Below are 23,346 nucleotides of genomic sequence, written 5' to 3' on the forward strand. Positions count from 1 at the left end.
CAGTGTGTCGTGGCGAGTGTGAAACGGAGACGAGGAGGAAGAGTGAGTGAAAGGGGATGGTTTTAAGAGGTCAGGAGAAACCAAACACACTTTCTGGACAAAGATCTTACACTTCCAATTGTATTTTCGGGGAAGAATCTGAAGCATGCAAAAGTATACCTCTCACCCTGAAATTTGTTTAGAATTTCGTAGAAATATTAAAATTATTCAAAATCAACGACATTCCAGTCGTTCTCAATGGCCGCAAGTTGAAATGAGTCATTCACTCAAAAGAAAAATCACCTATAGAAACATACACTGATACGCCAAAATATTACTATCATTTCGCACTACGAGAGTAAAGGCTGGTGGTGTTGCTGGCACGTGATATGATAAGGAATGACGTTAGCGGAGCACAGACTAATGAGGAACACTTTAGTGACGACAGGGAGCAGAAATAGGGAACTTCGCTGATAAAAAATACTTTGAGAAAGGCTCAGTCGTTGTGACCTGATGTCTGAAAATGGGCATTTTGGATACTGCTGTCGTGAGCATCTATGGATAGTGGTTTAAGGACAGTGAAACCATGAGTGTTTCATGTCCATGCCTCATCTTAGAATGTGGACGTTGGAAGTTTTCCGCTGTGTAAAGCAGAAAACAGCGAGAAACCTACCATCAAAACTGGTAACCACGAACTTGAGGACTTCTTCCACCTTGGAATCAATATTATCCATGACGGACTTTACTGAAGTTGGACATGAAAAGCAGAGTCGTACCCTACCCGCAAAGAGGGCATTCCTGACCAAGAAAAGTCTAAGTATCAAGCATAGGCCTTAACTTCAGGAAGAAGTTTCTGAGAATGTACATTTGGAGCAAAGTGAATCATAGACAGTGGCAAAACCGGAATAGAAGAGAATCGAAGAGATGTGATGCTACAGAAAATTTTTGAGAATCAGCTGGTCTCAGAAAGAATGAGGTCCTCCACAAAATCGGCCAAAAATAACATACGGAAACCACTGACAAAAAGAAGGGACACAGTAATTGGACATGTGTTACAACATCAGGGGATAACCTTCATGGCACTATGTGGAGTCGTGGAGTATAAAACTGTAGAAGAAAACAGAGATTTTAATATATCCAGGAAGTAACTGAGGACGTAGTTTCCAAAAGATAGTCTGAGATGAAAACCACCTGCAACCCTACATTCCTGATGTCCTCCCAGATATCGGCGGAATATTCTTCTTCTTCATGTGCCGTCTCCTCTAAGAAGGTTGGCTGTCATCATGGCAATTTCTGATCTTGATTTGGCTGATCTAAGGAGTTCTGACGTTGAACAGTTGTACCAATTTTTTAAATTGTCAATCCAGGATGTCCGTCTTCTACCCCTCGTTCTCTTCCCACAAATTTTCCCTTCTAGTATTATTTGCAATATTTTGTAATTTACTCTCCTAATAACATGGCCTAAATATTGTAGCTTCCTTACTTTAATAATTTTAATTAATTCTTTTTCCTTTCCCATTCTTCTTAGGACATCTTGATTAGTAATCCTCGACACCCAACTAATTCTAAGTATTCTTCTATATGCCCACATTTCAAAAGCTTCTAAACTGTTCATGTCCTTCTTTTTCAATGTCCACGCTTCCATACCGTATAATAATTTTGAGAATACATAGCATCTTAGCAACCTCATTTTTGTGTTTAAACAAATGTCTCTCGAACAGAATGCATTTTTCATCTTATTAAAGATACTTCTGGCCTGTCCTATTCTCGATTTAATTTCTTCTGAGCTTTCAATCTCCTCATTTACAATTGTTCCGAGATATTTAAATTTACGTACTTGATCGACACTTTCCCTATTGATTGTAAGATTTTCTTGTTGGTGTGTTTTAGATATCACCATGAACTTAGTCTTGCTTACGTTAAGAGTCAAGCCAAATTCTTCACTTTTTTCTGCGACTTTGTCAAGAAGTAATTGTAGATCTTTGAGGTTTCCAGCTAGTAGTGCAGTGTCATCAGCAAACCTAACATTGTTAATGTTTAGCCAATTCACTTTAATGCCAGCTATTTCATCTGATAGAGCTGCCTGGATTATGTCTTCTGAATACATATTAAACAATAAGGGTGAGAGAACGCAACCTTGTCTCACACCCCTCTTTATTTCTATATCATTCGATAACTCATTTTCTACCTTCACGGTTGCGGTTTGATTGTAGTAGAGGTTATATATAATGCCGATGTCTTTCTTATCAAGTGTTTTCTTTTCTAACAATTCTATGAGATGATCATGACGAACTTTGTCAAATGCTTTATTATAATCCAGGAAGCACACATATAGTGGCTGGTTAACCTCCATACATCGTTGCGCTAATATGTTAAAAGCAAACAATGCTTCTCTTGTACCGAGGGAACTTCTAAAACCGAATTGTGTTTCACTTATACCTTCTTCTACTTTTTTGTATATTCGTTGGTGTATAACTTTTAGAAATATCTTTAAGGTGTGACTCATTAAGCTTATTGTACGGTGATCATTACAAGTTTTGGCATTAGCCTTTTTGGGTAATGTAACAAAGGTAGATGTCAACCAATCCCTAGGAATAATTCCCGAATTATAAATATCATTAAACAATTGTACAAATATATCTATATGGTCTATTCCTATGAGTTTCAGGATGTCATTTGGTATCTTATCCGGTCCAGGGGCTTTTCCTGTCTTTGATTTGTTGATAACATGTAATATTTCTTCTTTCGATATGCTTGGTCCTCGTTCTCCGATCATGTTATCATAAAATTTTTGATCTTTTCTTGTATCTTCAAATAGTTCTTTGACATATTCTGTCCACCTGTCCAGTTTACCTTTAACATCAGGAATTATTTTGTCATTTTTATCTAACAATAAACTTGTACTTTTCTCTTTATTAAGTCCAGCTAAATCTTTAACTTTTTTGTGTAAGTTGAAACTATCATGTCTTGTTTCATAACTCTCAATTTCAGAGCATTGTTCCTTGTACCATTCTTCTTTTGCTCGCCGTATTTCTTTTCGTATTTCTGCATGTAATCTTTTATACTCACTTTCATCTCTATTTTTAAGTATTCTTCTTTGTTCCATCAATTGTAATATCTTCTCTGTCATCCACTTCTTTTTCATGTTGTCGTGTTTGCTCGCCATTGTGTTTTTACATGCATTATTTAATGTGTCTTTTATAAGTTCCCATTTGCCATCAATGTCTTCTGTTTGATTATTCTTTATCCTAACTAATTCCTTATTAATCTCTTCAGAAGTCTTTTGTTTAGTCAAGGGGTCTCTTAGAATAGTTGTATTGATATAGTCCTTCTTTTGTTTCTTTTGTATGGCTTTCAGTTTCACATGGAACTTTGCTACTAAAAGGTTATGATCAGAAAATATATCAGCTCCTGGATATGTTTTCACACCATGAATAGAATTTTTGTACCTCTTGTTTATAAGAATGAAATCAATTTGATTTCTGCAAACTTCTTCATTACAGTCTCTTGGTCATTTCCAAGTATAAAGTCTTCGTTTAGGGAGTTTAAAAAATGTGTTTGTAATAGACAGATTGTTTTCCTGGCAAAATTGTGACACCTAATCTCCTCTTTCATTTCTTGTTCCTAAACCAAAAGGTCCAATAAGATCACCTTCACTTCCTTCACCTATTTTGGCATTAAAATCTCCCATGATGATAATAATGTCTCTGCTTTTTGAGGTTCCTATTGCTTGTGTTAATTCTTCATAAAATTTTCCTATTTCTTCTTGGTCTTTGTCGGCTGTTGGAGCATAGATTTGGATTAAATTAATATTTGTTTGTTTCGTTTGTAAATGTAGACTGATTACTCTATCTGAGATTGGTAAAATGCTTTTGACAGATTTACTAGCATACTCATCTAAAATTATTCCTACCCCATTCCTGTGCTGGCTATCAGAATTTCCCGAGTAATATACTTTCATGTTGTCAATGGTCATTTCTCCTGAGTCAGGCCATCTTGTTTCACTTACACCCAAAATGTTAATTTTTAGGCGTTTCATTTCTTGTATAACATTATTTACTTTGCCTGGTTGGTATAATGATCTTACATTCCAAGTTGCTATTGTTGCATTATTTTTGTATTTACTTGTGGCATTGTTCAAGGCTCTCCCCCCCGGAGATCCGAGTGTGGGAGTTGAAACTCCGGATAATTTGACATTGAACCCTGCCATGATGAGTTTTCCTGGGGATATCCATTGGATCTTTAATGCTGTGGTTTCCCGTTGCCTTCAGCATCCTATGCCGTTGACCACCCTTGGTGATTCTTCCGTCTTTAGGAGTGATTTCTCACTCCAAGGACAAGAGGGTGCCCTTGCTCTACCAGCTCATCCGCCCTCTAGAAGGTCGTTGGCTTAGTAGAGGGTTCTCCTTATCCCGGAAGAAACTCGGTCGCCAGAGCCTCGTTAGCGTAGCAGGGGATACCACGTGCCGGAGAGGTTGACATTTGTGTGGGAGAGGCTATTGGTGACGCATCCCACACCTTAGAACAGTATAAATCCCAGTACCACGAAGGCGTAATCGTACATCATATTCGTTATGTCCTCCCTGATATAAGAGGCATATTAGAATAGTATAATTCCCCGTTCACAAAGGCTAAATCGTACGGAAGTGGCTTCAGGAACATGGCAGTGATATGTTGATGTATTGGTTACCAAATGTGGGATCCGCAAAGAATTGAAGCTCCTCAGTTGGAGATTATAGAGGAGGTCTGCTTTGAAGTTCCAAAATCTTTTACGGGAATTAGGTCATTGGCGGTAGCTACAGCACACCACCTTCTATTCTATGACGCTAGAATTTGTTGGGACAACGTCCGCCGCAAGTCGGATAGTTTTATTTCTAAGGCGTCGTTCTTGGTATAACATTGCCCAAATGATACCACAGTTCATGTCTTGGGATTTCGACAAAGCTAGACTCGCAGAGAAAAATTATGGGTCTTGTAGATTTTTGGATCTCAGAGACAAGAAATTCAATGGACGGTAGCACTTGGTGTTTGGAGTAGCATTGTGTTATTACCTCTAAAATGTTTAGAGAGAGTCACTGCAAATATAAAAAGACTCATTGATGAGGCGTAGAAATACCTAAGAGTTTGGCCAGTAGTTCTTAGCTTTGAATGCAATACGGGCTCTAAAATCGAATCGTAGCGAATGTTGTTTACAACTACCCCTTCTCTCTCTCTCTCTCTCTCTCTCTCTCTCTCTCTCTCTCTCTCTCTCCCCTCCCTCCCACCTCTGTGTATGTGTGTGTGTGTGTGTGTGTTTGTGTGTATGTGTGTGTGTCTGTGTGCGAGTATGTGTGTGTGTATCAAGGCGTAGTCGTTTTCCATGGAAGGTTGATCCACCGCCGTAAATGTTGGAATATGTTCACCATCGAACAAACCAGTCGTCGTAGAATAGATGGATGTGTTATATCCTTTTCAAGGGCATAGGATTCGTTATGTGTAGGATGGTAGGGCAGACAGTGACTTAGTGTGAACATTTCGTAGATGGAGTTGTACTCTACAAAATCGATGGCAAACGAATACTGACAGCAATAACTCATGTGTACATGCATTTGCAGCGAGCAGAGGATGAAGAGATGGAGAACGTACACGAAAATATTGAAACTATAATATAGTACGTAAAGTGAGGTGACATTCTAATAATCATTAATGATTGGAATGTAGTTGTAGCGAAGGGAGTAGAAGAAAGGGTTACCGGAGGATATGGGCATGGTAGTAGGAACAAGGGATGAGAATGACTAATGGAGTTCTGCAACAAATTTCTGGTAGTAATAGCGAATACTTTGTACGAGAAACACAAGAGGTAGAGGTCCCCTCGGGAAAAGACTCCAATTATATTACATCATCGTCAGGCAAAATTCCGAAATCAGATATTGGACTGTAAGGCGTACCGAGACGCTTGTGTAGGCTGTCTATTTAGTAATGCTGAAAAGTAGATTGAAGCTGAAGAGACTAGACATGAGAATCAATGCGCAAAGATGTGGGATGAAGTAGTACAAAGGAATGAAGAGACATGCTCGGAGTTCTCTGAAGCTAGACACTGGGATAATGAACAGCTCAGTTCGCAGTTACGTCGAAGAGGAATGATCATTACTAAAAAGTGCAATCACAGAAGTTGGAAAGCAACACGTTGGTACAAGGAAATAACTGCGAAGAAACCGTTGTAAGAGAAAAAAACTTCACTTTACCGATGAAAGAAGGAAGTACAAAATGTGCATAGAAATTCAGGATCACAGAAATACAAATAATTTAGGAATGAAATAAACAGGAAGAGCAGGAAAGTTAAGGCGAAATGGTGTAAGGTGTCAGGCTAATACAACACCTTCCATGAAAACGCTGACATGATAAGCAAATCCAGTAGTATGTCACATAGCTCCGAATAAACCGTGACATTAAATTAACCAAAGTAATACGAGTAGCGAGTGAGCAAATGGAATACCACAGACTAACACAAGAATGCCTAAATGCATGTCATACCTTCCCACCGTGGTACAGACGCAGTTTCGAGGGGAGAAACGAGAACAGAAGCCGAGAGCAGAACCATGTTAAGCGAGAAGGCCCTACGATAAGGGATGGACGGACACCCAGGTCGCCAGCTAACCGCTAGGACCACACCACCCGCAAGTATTAGCGTGAGACTTTTTCGCGTCTCTGTTACGTTAGGACCATACCCCAGCCCATGTTAAAGATAGAGCCCTCCAGAAGAACAGTATAAATCTTACGATAACACTAAAGGACCACACCAGCTGCAAGTCTTGGCGTGAGACTTTTTCGCGTCTCTGTTACGTTGCAAACTTTAAAAACATTGCCCCACCACGAAAAGTATAACATTTCTCATTGGATGGACAGAACATTTGTAGGCGGAGCTTAAGGTTAACATTGAGACCCTGATTCGTCAGATGAAAACACAGCCAGATAGTTTTTTTAAACCAACTTCGGTAAATTGTAGTAAGGAGAAATTACGACAAGAGTAGCTTCCGAGACGGTGAGGTGAGCAGAGCTGTGCAGTCCGCCGCCCCCTGACGAACACCGACAAGGTAATGAACGCATGCGATGCCACTTAACAGCGCATAAAGCTTCACTCAGAACTGCAGAAGTCTCATCTGTTACACCCTCTTTTTGCGTAATACTAGTGTCGATCGTCAATTAAAGCTCATGTTGTTCACATTTGCCACTTGAAGTAAAAATCTGAAACGCGATGATTTTTCTGTTATATAGTTATTGAGAAGCCACATCAGCCACTGTAATTTACGACAAGTTAGATAAGTAATTAAAGATAATTGAGGGACACTGTAGACCATTTTGATAGTTTTCTCTTTTGTGAAACTTAATTTAAACTTAGATTATAGATGCGATATGGCATAGGTCATCCTTTGATCCATTGTAGAACTTGGAAACCCAGTCAGGGAATATTCGTTCACATTTTTGTTGAACGCAGTTGGTTTTTACCATCCTGTATTAAAACGTTTCCTTTTATCAATAGTGCAATTTGTAAACGATGTTTTGTGAGTAGAATAAAATTTCCAATGATAAACTTAACTGCTTTTTCGACGTTATGTTACCAACTAACTAAAAATAGGAAAGCCTTGAACCCCTTCCACTAAATTTAGTTAGTATTAAGATTCTTTTACAGGGAGTGCAGTGGAGCTGACGCTGAAAACATTAAGTATTTGGTTATATCATCGCTAGTCTCACTGAACTCTTCTGAATTCTACATGTCATGTGTGGTCTGACGTCTCCTTGCCAGCAACAGGTCCGAGGTTCAAACTAGTCAATTCCCTAAAAAACACGCTCAGAGCGTCGTTGCGCGAAAGTGGTAGGGAGACACGATAAGGAACAAACAGACACCACGCAGAATGTTAGAATGGTTGCATGCAAAAAGTGAAGAAACTGAAAATAAATGAATTTCGAAGGGCCTGAAGTTAAAACAACTGACGCTGAAATTAAAAACAAAGGCAGTAACATTAAGAACCAACTGGTATTCTACTGTTAAAAGCAGGGGAGAGAGCGGATAGGCACAAAGAGTACAATAAAAGCTCCATGACGAGGAGGAATGGTATGATGACATGATAAGAAAAGAAGCAGGCGTCGACAGCGAAGAGACAGGCGATACAGCATTAGAATCGGAATTTGAAACAGCTCTGGAAACAAATAAAGTGGAATTAGTACATAACATTCAATCGGAATTTCTAAAATCATTGCGGGGAACTGGCAACAAAACAACCATTCACATTGATGTGTAGACTGTATGGGACTGGCGTTACACCATCTGACTTTCGGAAAAACGTTATCAAAACAATTGCGAAGATAGCCATGCGAAAATTATCGCACAGTCAGCTTAACAGCTGAAGTTGCTGACAACAATATTATATATAAGAATGGAAAAAGGAACTGAGTTTCTGTTAGATGGCAATGAGTTTGCCGTTATGGAAGTTAAAGCCACCAGAGAGGCAGTTCTGACGTTACGGTTGATAATGGAAGAAAGGCTGAAGAAAAATCAAGACACTTTCCTATGATTAGTCGACCTAGAAAAAGCGTTCACAGTATAAAATGTTGCAAGATATTCGAAAGTCCGAGCAAACTAGCAGTACGGTATAGGAAACTGTGGGTAATGTATAAGAACCAAGAGGGAACGATAAGACTGAAGATAAAGACAGCAGTGCCCTTATGAAAAAAGGTGTAGGGCAGGGATGCAGCCTTTCGCGCCTACCGTTCAATCTGTACATGGAAGAAGCAATGACGAAAATAAAGGGAAGGTTCAAAAGTGGAGTTAAAATTTAGGGTGAAATGATATCAATGACAAAATTCGCTGACGCAGTTCCGAGCCTGAGTGAAACTAAAGAAGAATTGCAGGATCTACTGAACGCAATGAATAATCTAATGAGTACGGAATATGGATAGAGAATAAATCTAAGAACATCGAAAATAACGAGATGCAGCAGAGACGAGAACAGCGGAAAACTTAACATCAGAACTGGTGATTACGAAGTAGACAAAATTAAGAAATTCTTCTACCTAGGCAGCAACAAGCCGATGGCGGACGGAGCAATGAGGACATTAAAAGCCTACTAACAATAACAAAAATGGCATTCTTGGCCATGAGAAGTCTACTAGTGTCCAACAAAGGACTTAATTAAACGAAGAAATTTCTCATACCGTATGTTTGGAGCACAGTATTGTATGGTAGTAAAACATGGACTCTTGGGCAAACGGGAAAGAAGCGAATTAAAGTGTTTGAGATATGACGTTACAGAAGAACGATAAAAAATTAGATGCAGGGTGGACTGATAACGAAAGAAATGGGGAGGTTCTCCGCAGGATCAGCATCATAAATTTTCACTCGTTTCAGTTGACACTGCACAGCTATCTGACGTATAAAATAGACCCCTGACGCTCAATATTGTAATCAAAATCTCTGCCTCTTCTCTCTTTGTTTGCTGAACAGCACTGACGAAAATCTCCAAAAGCCTAGTTCTGACATGCACTGCCGGGTCTGAATGCCGAATGGTCCTCTTCAAAGCAAACCGGCGGCTCGCAGAGCAAGAATATGTCTGTTTTCCAAGGCGCAAATCAGGAGATGAAAGGAGTTCACGTTGCGTTACAAGTGTTCAAATGTGTGTGAAATCTTATGGGACTTAACTGCTAAGGTCATCAGTCCCTAAGCTTACACACTACTTAACCTAGATTATCCTAAGGACAAACACGCACACCCATGCCCGAGAGAGGACTCGAACCTCCGCCGGGACCAGTCGCACAGTCCATGACTGCAGCGCCCCAGACCGCTCGGCTAATCCCGCGCGGCGTTGCGTTACGTCCATAGGTTGGACGGTCTGCCGCGTTATGTAAACATTCATCTATTGGCTGCTACAAACGTGGAGTGAGTCAGACGCTAAACGTAACTGCAGCTCTGAGTACCGAACAGCTGTTACATTAAAAAAAAAAAAAAATGATCACCAGCCTTGAATGCATCACGTCTGCCTGTGTTGAAGATACAGTATCAACGTGAGTAAAGCTGCGAGAGCTAAAATTCAACAAACAGTGAAGTTTGTGATCAAGGTGTATGAAGTGATTCGACACTAGTCTGCCCAAGCAACCTTGGCTACAAAATTTAGTGTGATATCAATGTGTAACGTATTTTAACTGGTAACTATTATACACTATGCTTCGATGGAAACTAGAACTTTTTAGATGATTCGTATCAGCGTGAACTACGATCATTACCACCAAGTCTGTTTCAGTCATATTCATGGGGGTCTTGTGGAGTCACAGGATACTTGAGTCGGCTATTTCGGATGACACTTTAATGGTAAAATATTAACTACTCAAATTTCTTTTCGGAAGGCCTGACAATGAGCCACTGATGAAAATGTTGTATGAAAGACTTTGCACTAAGTCCGTCTTGTAGACAGAATATACTGGTTGTGTTACAAAACATACGCATGTATCGCATAAAAGATCCGGATACAGTGTACTCATACATGTGTGTGATTGTGTGTGTGTGTGTGTGTGTATGTGTGTGTGTGTGTGTGTGTGTATGCGCTTGTGGGGTGGATGTGGATGTGGGTGAGAGAGAGAGAGAGAGAGAGAGAGAGAGAGAGGGGGAGGGAGGGAGAGAGAGAGAGAGAGAGAGAGAGAGAGAGAGAGAGAGAGAGAGAAAGGGGAGGGAGTGAGGGAGAGAGAGAGGGTAGGGGTGAAGGAGGGAGAGAGAATGAATGTGGTTCACCTGTACGTCAAACGGACCTATAAATGCGGAGGGACACAAATATAGCGAAAATCCTTACGCAAAGCTCGACAGTTGACAAATATTGCTAAAGAGTAAATGAATTGCTTTTGACCTTTCGTACAAGACCGATACTGCAGTAAATTATGCCTTCTGGTTAAAATGAAAACAAGTGGCCTTTTAACGTTTCGTGACAAGTGGAATAACGTCACATAGCTTGGACACCTGCGTTTCGGGTTCTTCGCTGGTGGGAATTTGTTTACAATCTAACGTTTCGGCAGAAAAAGTAACTGTTATTCTCAGTTACCCACGAGTGATCAAGGTGGACAGCTGTTAGCCGTTGTTGAACCATGAGAGAAACTCCAGGCACTGACTGTACGGCGAATGTTGTTAGAACGAGTTTTGCATTCTCAGATACCCTAGGCAAACTGTGTGTATCGAACATTCAGCTTGATAAAATTAGAAATCTGCAGTGCTATCTGATTAACGAGTAACTGAAAGATTCTATCTCTCCATTTTTATATCGTGTTATAGTAGTAACAATCATTTAGGTATCAAGTTTCGAACTTACTCAAGTTCAGTAATTTCGTGATTATTACACGACCAGCAGTGGCATAGGTTCCATTGAAAGTGAGAGTGAATGTTATTTTAAAGGTTCAAAGTTTTCATCTGATGGGGGCAGTAGCTGAAACATCGACGTATACAAAGAAATATAGAAAGCTCCTACGTACTGTTAGAGTTCAACAAAATTCATCAGCTTTGTTTCTTATCGAAATGTTCTTGTTTACGTCGATGGGTTATCATCTTTATTTCTGCGTTTGCATTTGATGTTTTATACCAAAATTTCTTTTAAATGTTACGTTCCTAAATTTTAATAAGCTTAGGTTTTTCCTAACATTGTGGCTTTGGCCTTAATCACTTGCTCTTGACTTTGGTATGCTGTAATAGGGCAAATTACAGCTCATTTGACAGTCGGAGATTTACTGGTGTTAGAGGTGCACTTACTCAAGGAAGCTGAACCGGGCGAAAGCAATTGGCGATTTGCCGAGTATGGACATAGTTCTACCGCCATCTGCAGACGCTTGCTACTATAGGAGTCGGCTCTGATCTCGCTTCTGCACCTTCCCCTCGTGTTCCTTCGTTCTGCATGCTAGTAGTAGCGCCTAAAGATTACAGCAGAAACTTGTAACATTTGTGCTTAAATTAAGTAAACAACGATTTGTTTACATTTATTGTCACCTTGTTAGGACACCTGATCAGGAGGATCAAATGGCGAATAACGTGTTGCGACATATATATAAAGATATATACTGAATTTGTAATAGGTAATAATTCTATGTGCTTGTGAAAATGGCTCGAAAAATTCGTAGGATAATCTACAGTAAGAAATTTCATTTTGGCGCGTGGTATACATACGCATTATTAATTGATGTACAGTACTTCAAGAGAATGAAATACATTCTCCAAATCTTGGCTGACTCGTTTGATATTCCTAAAGACTAAAACTTCACCCTGTCTGAGAGAGCGTGCAAGTAGAAACAACAGTAAAAATAACTAGTGTCTGCTGGTAGATAGCTCCTTCATCCCGTCACTTCCAGTCAGAATGAAGTGGCAGCTGTTACGGCAAGGACTGAGAAGCTTTCAAAAAGTCCTTCTACTTAGCCGCAGGTGTTTAGAACACGCATGCTCCGTGGTTTCGGTGTGATCATAGAGATCGCACACCGGAGGACATATTTATTCTTTTCCCTCTGAAGAGCAGAGGTTGGAAGTGATAATGTGTTATGCAGTGACATTTAAGAAATTAATGTACCACGGCGGAGGGTGGGGGGAGGGGGGGGGAAGGGGTAGGGGGGTGCAGGGCGGTTAGGAAAAGATCCAGGCACTCTTTCTTCACACTTGGTCAAAGAAGGATTACGTGGGTAAGTTACTGCTCCGTTCTGAACGTTCATCACAGTTGAGAATGTTAGGATGTGTGGTTATGTAATTTTAGTCAATGATTACATAGTCTTTAGTGTTTTAGATGTGATTAATCAGTGTTGTAGTGCTTTTCGTAATTTTTCAATGATTCTTTTTGCTTGCTACCACGTGTGACCCGGTAGACTTTATGCTACCTATTAGTTTAAAATAAGATTATGGAGTGATTCACACTCGATAATTGTATTCATATAAGTAACGTTTGTGCATTTCTAATAGTTCATGACCTACGTTTTTTTAAACAAGTTTTCTTTTGTGTGTGATAGCACTTGGCGCTAGCCAGAGACTTATGTATTATAAGTCGGTTACCTCTTCCTGTTTTGTTCCAGCTTCTACTGAAATTCTTTGAAAAGCAGCTCTCTAACTTATCCACCGATTTCCATACATAAATTCTTGGGCTCAGGTATACTTCCCTTTTGATTTCTCGATAAAGAAGTGAAATACTTGCCCCTCATAAAGAAATCAGAATACGATGTTTCTGAGGCTAGATTATACGTGCTGCATGGAATAATACTCGCCAACAACTAATTTAAGTTCAAAATCATTCACGTTTTTTTATTTTCGCTCCTTGCATAAATTAATTAACAGGCTGGTGACAACAACTTACTTGCTGTAGATGCAGTGCAATGTAGATGTAGCTGTAATACGGTTAATGCTTTAAGGATCTTGTATGATTTGGTGTGTCAACTTTATTTTGAAGGGGGCATTCCAGGATAATCACTTGGGATGTGGTATTTAAATAAAGCATCTTTTAATCTTAAGTAAAGAAATGGCCTTTCAACAACGAGTTTGGGAAAAACGAGTCTACATCTGAATTACCTTAGCTAATATGAAAGTTTCATTTCCTCCATTACATTAGAGTACCATTTCTGTCAGTTGCATGCTAAATTACACCCATTTGACCTTTCAATCGCACTTAAAGATGAGGAATATGACGGGAGCCACAAATTGACTTTAAAATTGAATCAGTTAAATAACTAATTAGTAATCAACAGCATAAAAACGTAATTTCAGTGCACGCAAAACAACTCTCTTTGAGAAGCAAAGATCAATGCGTATAATAAATTGCACGAGTCTCTGTTGTATTTTCTTCCATTTACGTCACTTGATGGCGTATACATGCACCGAGAAACAGACGATATGTATCTATGGAATCGATGGTGCTGCAGCTAATGTGTTTCGTGGAAGTTATGTCGACAATAGGCTTTGGAATTTGAAAGAAAGAATAAGAAAGAAATCTGGTGAAAGTTTCAGCTCTGATTATTTCCTATCCATCCTTTAACCATTTGAGAATAATACCAGTTAAGGTAATCCGCAGTTGGGAAGTTTATGTTTTCTTATTCGAACCCATCAGCAAGTAAATATACAAACAGACGAACGGGTTTCTAACTTTTAATTACATCCCGAGAATGGTCTTACTCCTTTATGACCACCACGATGAATGGGAATGGAAAATGTTAATCAGTAATGTATAGCAATAAAATTGAGATGAAATCTTTTTGTTTGTACTGGTTATTGGAAGATCTATGTGATTAAATGCGGTCAAAATAAAATTACATATTTTGAATATAAATGAAGCACATTACGATATTCAGTATTGAAAAGCTTAATTAAAGGTAATGATAGCACCAGTCCCTACAAAGAGAATTTGTATGAGTCTTTCATGCTCTGTTCGCTTTCGAGAGAATACTTCCTTTCATATACTGCTCCCGGTGGAAGCTGAATAAAAAATAATTTTACCAGAGATGAGGTGACTCGTTGTTTAGATCTGTAAAAAAGTGAAACCGGTGAGTACTATTGGGTATTGGCTTTCCTCTCGTAACGATGATTAAACGACCTAGCCATGCTTCACATAATATGAAATCGAATAGTCACTTTTTGCGCTTCATTATTCAAGGATTCAACAACATTAGCCCATTATTAACGTTTTGTGCTCCACGACAACCATGTATTGCCTCTATTTTACATCCACATTTCCTGTTAACGGTATGAAAGCGTTCAGTCTGAAACACTTTGTCCGCAGATCTTAATTCTATTGTCTTAGTTACTTGTTGAGTTTTACTCACGCATCATTACAAAATCTCTTGATTCCAGTTTGACGAAGGAATAAAGTAAAGTAGTCTCACCGGAAACGAAATAAATATTTCTTCTCTTTAATAGTTCAAAAAATGGTTCAAATGGCTCTGAGCACTATGGATTCAAAAATGGCTCTGAGCACTATGGGACTCAACTGCTGAGGTCATTACTCCCCTAGAACTTAGAACTAGTTAAACCTAACTAACCTAAGGACATCACACACATCCATGCCCGAGGCAGGATTCGAACCTGGGACTGTAGCGGTCTCGCGGTTCCAGACTGCAGCGCCAGAACCGCGCGGCCACTTCGGCCGGCTGAGCACTATGGGACTTAACATCTATGGTCATCAGTCCCCTAGAACTTAGAACTACTTAAACCTAACTAACCTAAGGACATCACACAATACCCAGTCATCACGAGGCAGAGAAAATCCCTGACCCCGCCGGGAATCGAACCCAGAAACCCGGCTTTAATAGTTACCTACAAGTATTTCCAGAAACATTTAGCCTTTAATTTCTACGGAGATCAACTAAAAGTGGCTGGAAGAGGCGACTTGTAACAGTCATTCTTTCCCGCTCAATACTCGTATTAAACGTAACGAAACGCTAATGTGTGCCATAATGGGAAGTATCCCGTTCCATGCACTTCACATTATTTTGAGGGACGTAGGTGTAGATGTCAATTTAATTATTTAGACATGTCATGGTTCGCTTCTGCAGAAATTTGTGTTATTGTGTCTCGTGTGCTGGACATTCATGGAAATACAAAATTTTGTAAAAATTCTTTTAGCCCAAAGTGAGCGACGAATTTAAGAAATGATCGCGCCCAGGTGAGTCCGTGAGGGATAGCTACTGGAGTATGTGGGTGACGTTTCTAGTATCCTCCAGAGAGAAATCTGAATTCACGAGGTATGTTGTAAGGCTGTGCATCTGAGGCTCGGCAACTGAAGACAGGTTGAACAATAGTACAGCTTTGTTGACAGATTTGGTTCCAAGTGGGACATTACGGTAACTTACAAAAAATAGAGAGATTGGTCAAAGATGTTTTATAGGATTCGCATGTGCCTATGTACATTACTAGCGGTGTTAGTATAAAAGGTAAAAGAGTGATAACTACACACCTAGTATTTGGTCAATTCTTTGCTGACGGGAATCGCTGACGAACAAATCGATGTATGTTAATCAATCATTTTGGATATTTTGCAGTTCAAACACGGTATCCACTGACAAGGAGAAACGTAAGCAGATAATAGGATTCATATGTCATGGTGAGGCAGTTAACCAGGATAAACTGATCGCAAGTATAAATTCCTGTCGGGGCTTAAAGATTTACATTTCACCTGCTTTTCCCCAAGTATCTGAAGACTTCAAGACGGGATGGTGCCACTAAAACGTCGCGTCACACTACTTGCTACGCTCTTGTTTAGTAAGGAGGTATTCTCAGTGTTTCAAGACAAATGTTTTATAAATTATCCTTATGATTTAGGGAATATTATATTTATTGCCTATGAAGAGTGGCGTACGGCTTTGAAAATGAGAGAGGAATGGTGAAATTTAAGTATGCCGATTTTTTCTGTTATAGCGTCGTGAGTATGAATGTGCTTGCCGAAAGAAATAGTAATCCAGACAATAACTGTCGTGACGGGTAATCACAAACGAATTGGGTTCTAAACAGGTCATAAATGACATGGGTATTGACCCATCAAAGATCTGAAATATAATTACAGTCCGAGTGAACTTTGTTATAAAACTTTTTGCTGTGGCTATGGTTGAGTTAGTTACATGTCCCATAGATCATTTAAAAGATTCTTTTGTTGATATGGAACGAGTCACTTCACAAGATGAATATACATGATCAGTGTTAACATTAATGAACAAATGATTATTTTTAACCTAATCATGCAGGTGCACTTAAATGTTTCGTTTCCTTATTTAATTTTTTTTTTTACTTGCCAGCAGCTCTTAAGTAAAAGTTAGTCAGAGGAACAGGAGAAGAAATAAGAGGAAAAATAATTTAAAATCAGATTTAAAAACTTATGCTTCACTACTTGTCAGACATTTCATGTTATTGTGTAAATAATTAAAAAATTTAGTTGCTGCATATTGTACTCCGTTCTGAGCCCCACACAGCTTTAACAATCGGTAATAAATATCATTTCCCCCTCCCCCCCCTTGAATCGTATATATGTGCATCATAGTTCTTTCTCAGATTGTGATAGATAATTATGACGAATTTCATCAATGAATGCAATCGCTGTGATGGCACAGGTAAAATGGGTAGCCTCTAGAGGTGGTACCTAGATCACCACTGTGGGTGAACGTCACATGTCATTCTCACTGTTCGCTTTTTTACAATCAATACTTTCTTTCTAAGTGATGGGGTGCCCAGGAAAATTATTCCGTACGACATTATTGGGTGGAAATAAGCAAAATTTGTCAGAAGGTTATTATGAATGTTGGCAAGATTAGCAATTAAACTAAGAGCTGAAGTAACTGAGTTTGAATTTTTGACCGTGTCAGTAACGTGCTTCTCCCAGTTCAAGTTCTCATCAATACGTACACTCAAAAACTTGGGGCATTTTACCCTATGTACTGGCTAATGTTCAATGTAATGTGTTTTTTGACAATTTACAGAAAGTCTGTTTTCAGACAAACACTTAATAATTCTTTGAAAATCAGCATGTATCAAGTCTTCTGTTGCTTTCTCTTTAATGGGATTTATTATAGTACTAGCATCGTCTGAAAAAAAAATTAGCTCGTTGAATGTTAAATGCCATGCCATTCACATATATAAAGAACAGGAGAGGACTCAAATTGAACACTGTGGACTCCTCTGTGACTTTTTTTCCTGAGTCACTGAAATATTCTACCTTTCTGATATTGTTTAAATTATTCAGCATAACATTTTACATTCTGGTTGTTAAGTGTGATTCAAACCAGCTGTGTGTAAAGCCATCAGCTCCATATAATTTGAATTTTTTAAGGTGAGTAGCTTTATCTACACAATAAAACCCCTTGGAAAGACCACCAAAATACCATCGGGCGATATACTATTATTAATCCCTGTACTAATTAGAGAGTAAATGTATAAATAGCATTCTCAGTCGAGCAACTCCTCTGCAATTGAAACTGTTACGCTAAGTAAATTGTTTAATTGTTTACACTGATGTGTATGACTAGTCTTGAGAACCTTAATTCTTAGAATATTTTGGAAAAAGGTGTCAGAAATGAGACTGGACGATAATTGTTTAAGCCAGTCTCGCCACTTTTCTTGGGAAGTGGTATAATGTTTGCGTAGGTGTCAGTGATACACTGCATATATCACTAAGGACATTACTTATTAAGTTAGAACAACTTTTCAGAATTGTGTTTAAAATTCCATTAACCCCAAATGAGCTTTTGTTTTCCTGATTTTTTATAACTGTGCTAATTTCAGAGAATGAATTTGGGGCTTCTTCTGGATGGTTGCTGTTTTGTGGAATGACATTTTAAAATATTTTCGTGCTTTTTCAACCGAAACATTTAATCCTACATTTGCTGCTAAGTTTAAAGCTGATTCTTAAAAGTACTTGCAACATGTATATTGTCAGCCACAACATTGCCATTTTGTTTAATTATTCTGGAATTTCGTACACTCACATGCTGGCCGGCCGGTGTGGCCGTGCGGCTCTAGGCGCTTCAGTCGGGAACCACGTGACCGCTACGGGCGCAGGTTCGAATCTTGCCTCGGGCATGTATGCGTGTGATGTCCTTAGGTTAGTTAGGTTTAAGTAGTTCTAAGTTCTAGGGGACTGATGACCACAGACGTTAAGTCACCTAGTGCTCAGAGCCATTTGAACCATTTTGAACTCACCTGCTGAGTGTCCTTTCTCCCGTTTTAATCTTATTAAGTGCAGTATTTATTCCCATCAGCACATGGATATCTATGGACATTTAATGATTTTCCTTAAAATACTACAGAATTTTCTTAAGTATGGAAGTTGTTGTGTCATGCCCACTCGTCTAACATTGGGTGCCTAGGAAACTTGCATTCTCGGATCGCTAGACGACAATTCAAGCAAATAGTGTTAATCAACTTTTATTACAATAAGATAAACTACAATACTTAACTCTGAGAATTGGCAATGTTGTGTCGCAAGCAATGGGCCACAGAGAAAATACAAAAATCTCTTCAGTAGACACAACTCATAATACAAGTGAAACCAATACAGTTCGTAAGTCGCTGCTGTAGAGCTCGTAGAAGAGGTAGTGTTCAACTGGGTCGCTTACAGACAGCGCGGCGCTTATGTTCTCTTCACTTAGAGGCCGCTGCTGTCTCGGTGTCGTCCTAGAGAGGGGTCGGCCAGCGTACTATTGCTTCCCCCCCCCCCCTCCCCCTTACCGCAAAGCGGCGGGATGTCGTCGTGTAACGAGCTCGACAACGGCAGGGAAGGCAGGAATGTGGATGTGCGCTGGACGTCAGGCTTCCGGTCGTACCCCGCCATCTGGCCTGCTCACTGGCCGAAACGTCCCCTGGAAAACCAGAAGGGTACGCGTTCACCTCAGAAGGCCCATAACAAGATGTATAAGGCACAGGCTGCTGTTCTGTGGGAGGGTCGAGATCCATCGGTAGGACTAGAGGAGGCGGAGGCGGCGATAGGCTCCGACTCCATGGGGTCGTCCCAGGGTGTCGCGATGACACCCTGGCGGCTGCTGTGGTCGCGCTGTTCTCATGATCTGTGGATCTGGGGGGAGAAACACAGAAGGATCACCGTGCACATGACATTGGCGAATTTGACTAGGACACTGGCGCTGCAATCCGTCTGGCCCTGAAATGAAATCGTGCATACGCCAAGGCGATGAAGGATCTTGCTTCGCGCCTACCGTCTGCTGCCGCGAAAGACCCCGAAAAACACAAAATAAGGCGGCGCGAAGCGATGCTTGCGGCCTTCCTTCGACGCCAGATAATGAAGAGAGTGGAGCAGATGGATCAGTATCCGGTGGCGGCTACCGCGAAGTAATTCCGCCGGTGATGGTCCATCTCGTGGATGCAAACGATAGGAGGCAAGAAACCGTTTCACTGCTAGATCGTGGTGTGTGTTGTGAGCTAATGGGCAAGTTGCAGCGCCCTGGAAATATTCTAAGTTCAGAGTTGGCGACCACCGCTCGGGTCACTGGGTAAGAAGCACCTCGTTAGCAACCACGTGATGCCACACAACGGCCAGACCACGTAGTCCATCGGACGCGTGGTTGGGAATTCCATAGTGACTCTGTGTCGCTGAAGGAGACACTCCGGGAGTGCCAAAGATGGCGGACTTTGTGAAACCATCATGGCAGACATTTCACAGTTCGTATAGAAATAAACAGTAGCCAGATGAATCAGGGTACCTCAAAAAGAAACATGTACATTACTATTACTTCCACGACGATTCTGATGGTGTAATCAGATTTTCAATATATTTATTAGTTTGAGATTTTGTATCTGACGCCACTTATGCAAGAAACACCCAGCAACGAATTTCCGAAGCATAAACGCTTCATCCGATTTTGTCGATCGCCATGTCTTTAGAAAGCTATTAGCGTAAACCGAAATTGGTATGAATTACAGGCATGTAACTTAAATGGTACATGAGTTATTGGAGGTCATATTGGCCGATTACTATCGATCGCGTCAGGCCATAAGTACTCCACAGTTACACGAAGAAACGGTAGCAGCATGCTTATAAATATATTTATTAATCTATGTGTTTGTTTATATCCGATATATATACTATTCGTGAAGAAATTGGTTATATATTTACTGTGTTTTAGAAAGCACAAAGGCATTAGGCTACTGGCCTACGTTCTGTTCTATTCCTTTGATATATGATTATTTAATTTGTTTATGTATTTAATAATGTATCTTAGAGCTTGTTTAAGGTCCAGCCGTAACAATATTTATTTAATTTCAAGTATTTAAATATAAATCCAGTATTTCGAATAAGTTTCATTACGTTTGTGAGTGTACGTTGGCTTGGAGACATGGAGGGAGCGCTCTAGCCAATCACAGCGCTCGTTAGTTACGTGCAGGGAACAGCCGCACAGGACGCGGCGAGTTCTGGAGTACGGTACTGGACACGGGATTTGCTGGATGCGACGGCGCGACGGATGCACACTCACGAGAGGGACTTAGAAAGTGTGGAGCAGTTTACGCGTGGTCCCGGCAGACAGAAATATTTCTTAGTGCTGACTTGTGCACTTGTGAGATTTCCGTGGCTTCTAAGGTCAATATTTCGCGAGCTTTGTTGTTGTTCATAACTAATTACGTGCAATAGGAATCTATTATTTCCTTGTTATTCAACTTACATTTTATGTAATTGCTGTACCATCAACACCAATAAATGTTTTGCAGATATATCGCATTCTCAAAGGACTATTATCGTACTCATCATTTAAAGTCGTTAAGATAGTGCCTGCACGTATTATTTAAGTTTAGTCTTTCATTTATAAATTTATATGTCACTTTCATAATGCGCAATTGCCGAGTGATAGAAACATTCGACCATTCGATTCATGTGTATATTTTTATCGTATACTGTAGACTCAGCAGTATTTGGTCTGTAATGCGGCAACTACGTATCCCAGGCCCTAGATACGAAACCAGCCAAAACTTTTAATATTTCAACTCTGAGTCCAACTCTGAGTCGAAGGATGCGTAGATTTTTGAAAGCCCGCAGTGCGGTGCGATGTTTGGTCGCCTGCTGCTTGAAGATTCTGGCAAAACGTTCCGCTTCGCCGTTTGACTGTGAATGGAACGATGCACTAGTTGAATGCTGTATGCCACTGCGTTCACAGAATGTTTCAGATTCATTTGACGTGAACTGAGGACTGTTGTCCGACACTATGACTTCAGGTACACCTTAGAAGCCAAAACTGGAGGACAAAGTCTGAATTGTGGTACGTCACGTTGTCGAGTTTATCGGCACAGCAAGAGAAAATAACTTGCTGAGCGAGTCTACTACAAGTAACCAACGAGTGTTCCAAAAAGGTTCCGCAAAGTCTGTGTGTACACGTTGCCATGGTGACTGCGACTTCGGCCAAACAAAGAATTTTCGTGGCGGGGCGGACTGATTTTCCGCACATGCGTGACACTGTGAAGCCATCTATTCTATTTGGGTGCCCATACTGTGCCAAGTGCAGTGCCGCCGCGCTAACTGTTTCGTACGAACAATCCCCCAGTGTCCTTGGTGAAGTAAATTCAACACTTCTTTTTACAAAGCCTTAGGGATGAACACAAGTGACTGTCCACTGTCATTCTGAACAAGAATGGCACCGTGCTGTATAGCGAGGCTATGCTGACGTACAAAGTATCGGCACACTACGGTGTTCTTTACGCTATGCAATGAGCGAGGCCAAGATGTTCGAATGTACTGTAGCAAAATATTCAAATCTGAATCATCTTCCGTGGTCGGTGCAATTTTCCTATACTTCAGAGTAAAGGATTCAAGCAATTTAAAATCCTGATCATCGATGTGATAGCAAGATGCAGCAGAAGCGTCGAAGTCCGTATCAGGGACGATCGGAAGACGTGAAGGTGCGTCCGCATTACCATATTTAGCCGTCGGACGATACACAATCTCGTACTGGTATGGAGACAACAACAAAACCCATCGCTGTAATTTTTAGGCAGTTCGTACAGGAACTGGCTTCGTTGGATGAAACAAGGACTCCAAAGGGTTATGATTCGTCCCTAAGTAGAATTTTCTGACATACAAATAGTGGTGCAGCTTGGTAACGCCATACACCATGGCCAATACCTCTTTCTCTATTTGTGAATAGTTACACTGATCTTTGGACAACACTTTTGATGCGAAAGCAACAGACCTGTCTGTATCACCAAATCTGTGTAAAGCTCAGCGCTGATTCCGTAAGAGGAAGCTTCATCTTGCAACACAACTGTTTTGTCAGGATCAAAGTGTACCAAACATCGATCACTGATCAATGCATTAAAAAAGTTTTTGGAAAGCTTCTTGACACTCATCTGTCCAAACAAAGGGAACGTTCTTGCGATGCAAGCGATGCAGTGGAGCTGCAATTTGTGCTGTATTCTGTATGAACCGAATATAATAGTTCATTTTCCCTAATTGCAATTCTGTGACATAGCGATGAACTGCAAATCTTGTATGGCTAACAAATGTAGTTGAAGAGAATGTACACCTTAACTGTTTATGACATGACAAAGATAATTCAACTCAGGTTAAAAAACCACACACACACACACACACACACTTGCCCAGTCAACACTTTAGTCCTGTATCAGATAACACACAAAACAAAGCACGCAGATTTGCAATGTGTTCTTCAGGTGTACGACCTGCCATAACAATATCGTCCAAATAGTTTGAACAGTTTGTTATTCGAGAAGTCAACTTTTCCAAATACCGTTGGAAAATGGTAGGTGCGGAAGCACTGCCAAAAGGCAAACGCAAATATTTAAACAAGCCCAAAACGAATGTTCACAACATACACTTTTTGAGGTTCTTCGTCTACTGGTATTTAAAGATATGCATCGCGCAAATTAGTTTTTGAAAGGTAACGACGAGC

The sequence above is a fragment of the Schistocerca americana genome, chromosome 3 (assembly GCF_021461395.2).
Source record: "Schistocerca americana isolate TAMUIC-IGC-003095 chromosome 3, iqSchAmer2.1, whole genome shotgun sequence".
Taxonomy (NCBI): Eukaryota; Metazoa; Arthropoda; class Insecta; order Orthoptera; family Acrididae; genus Schistocerca; species Schistocerca americana.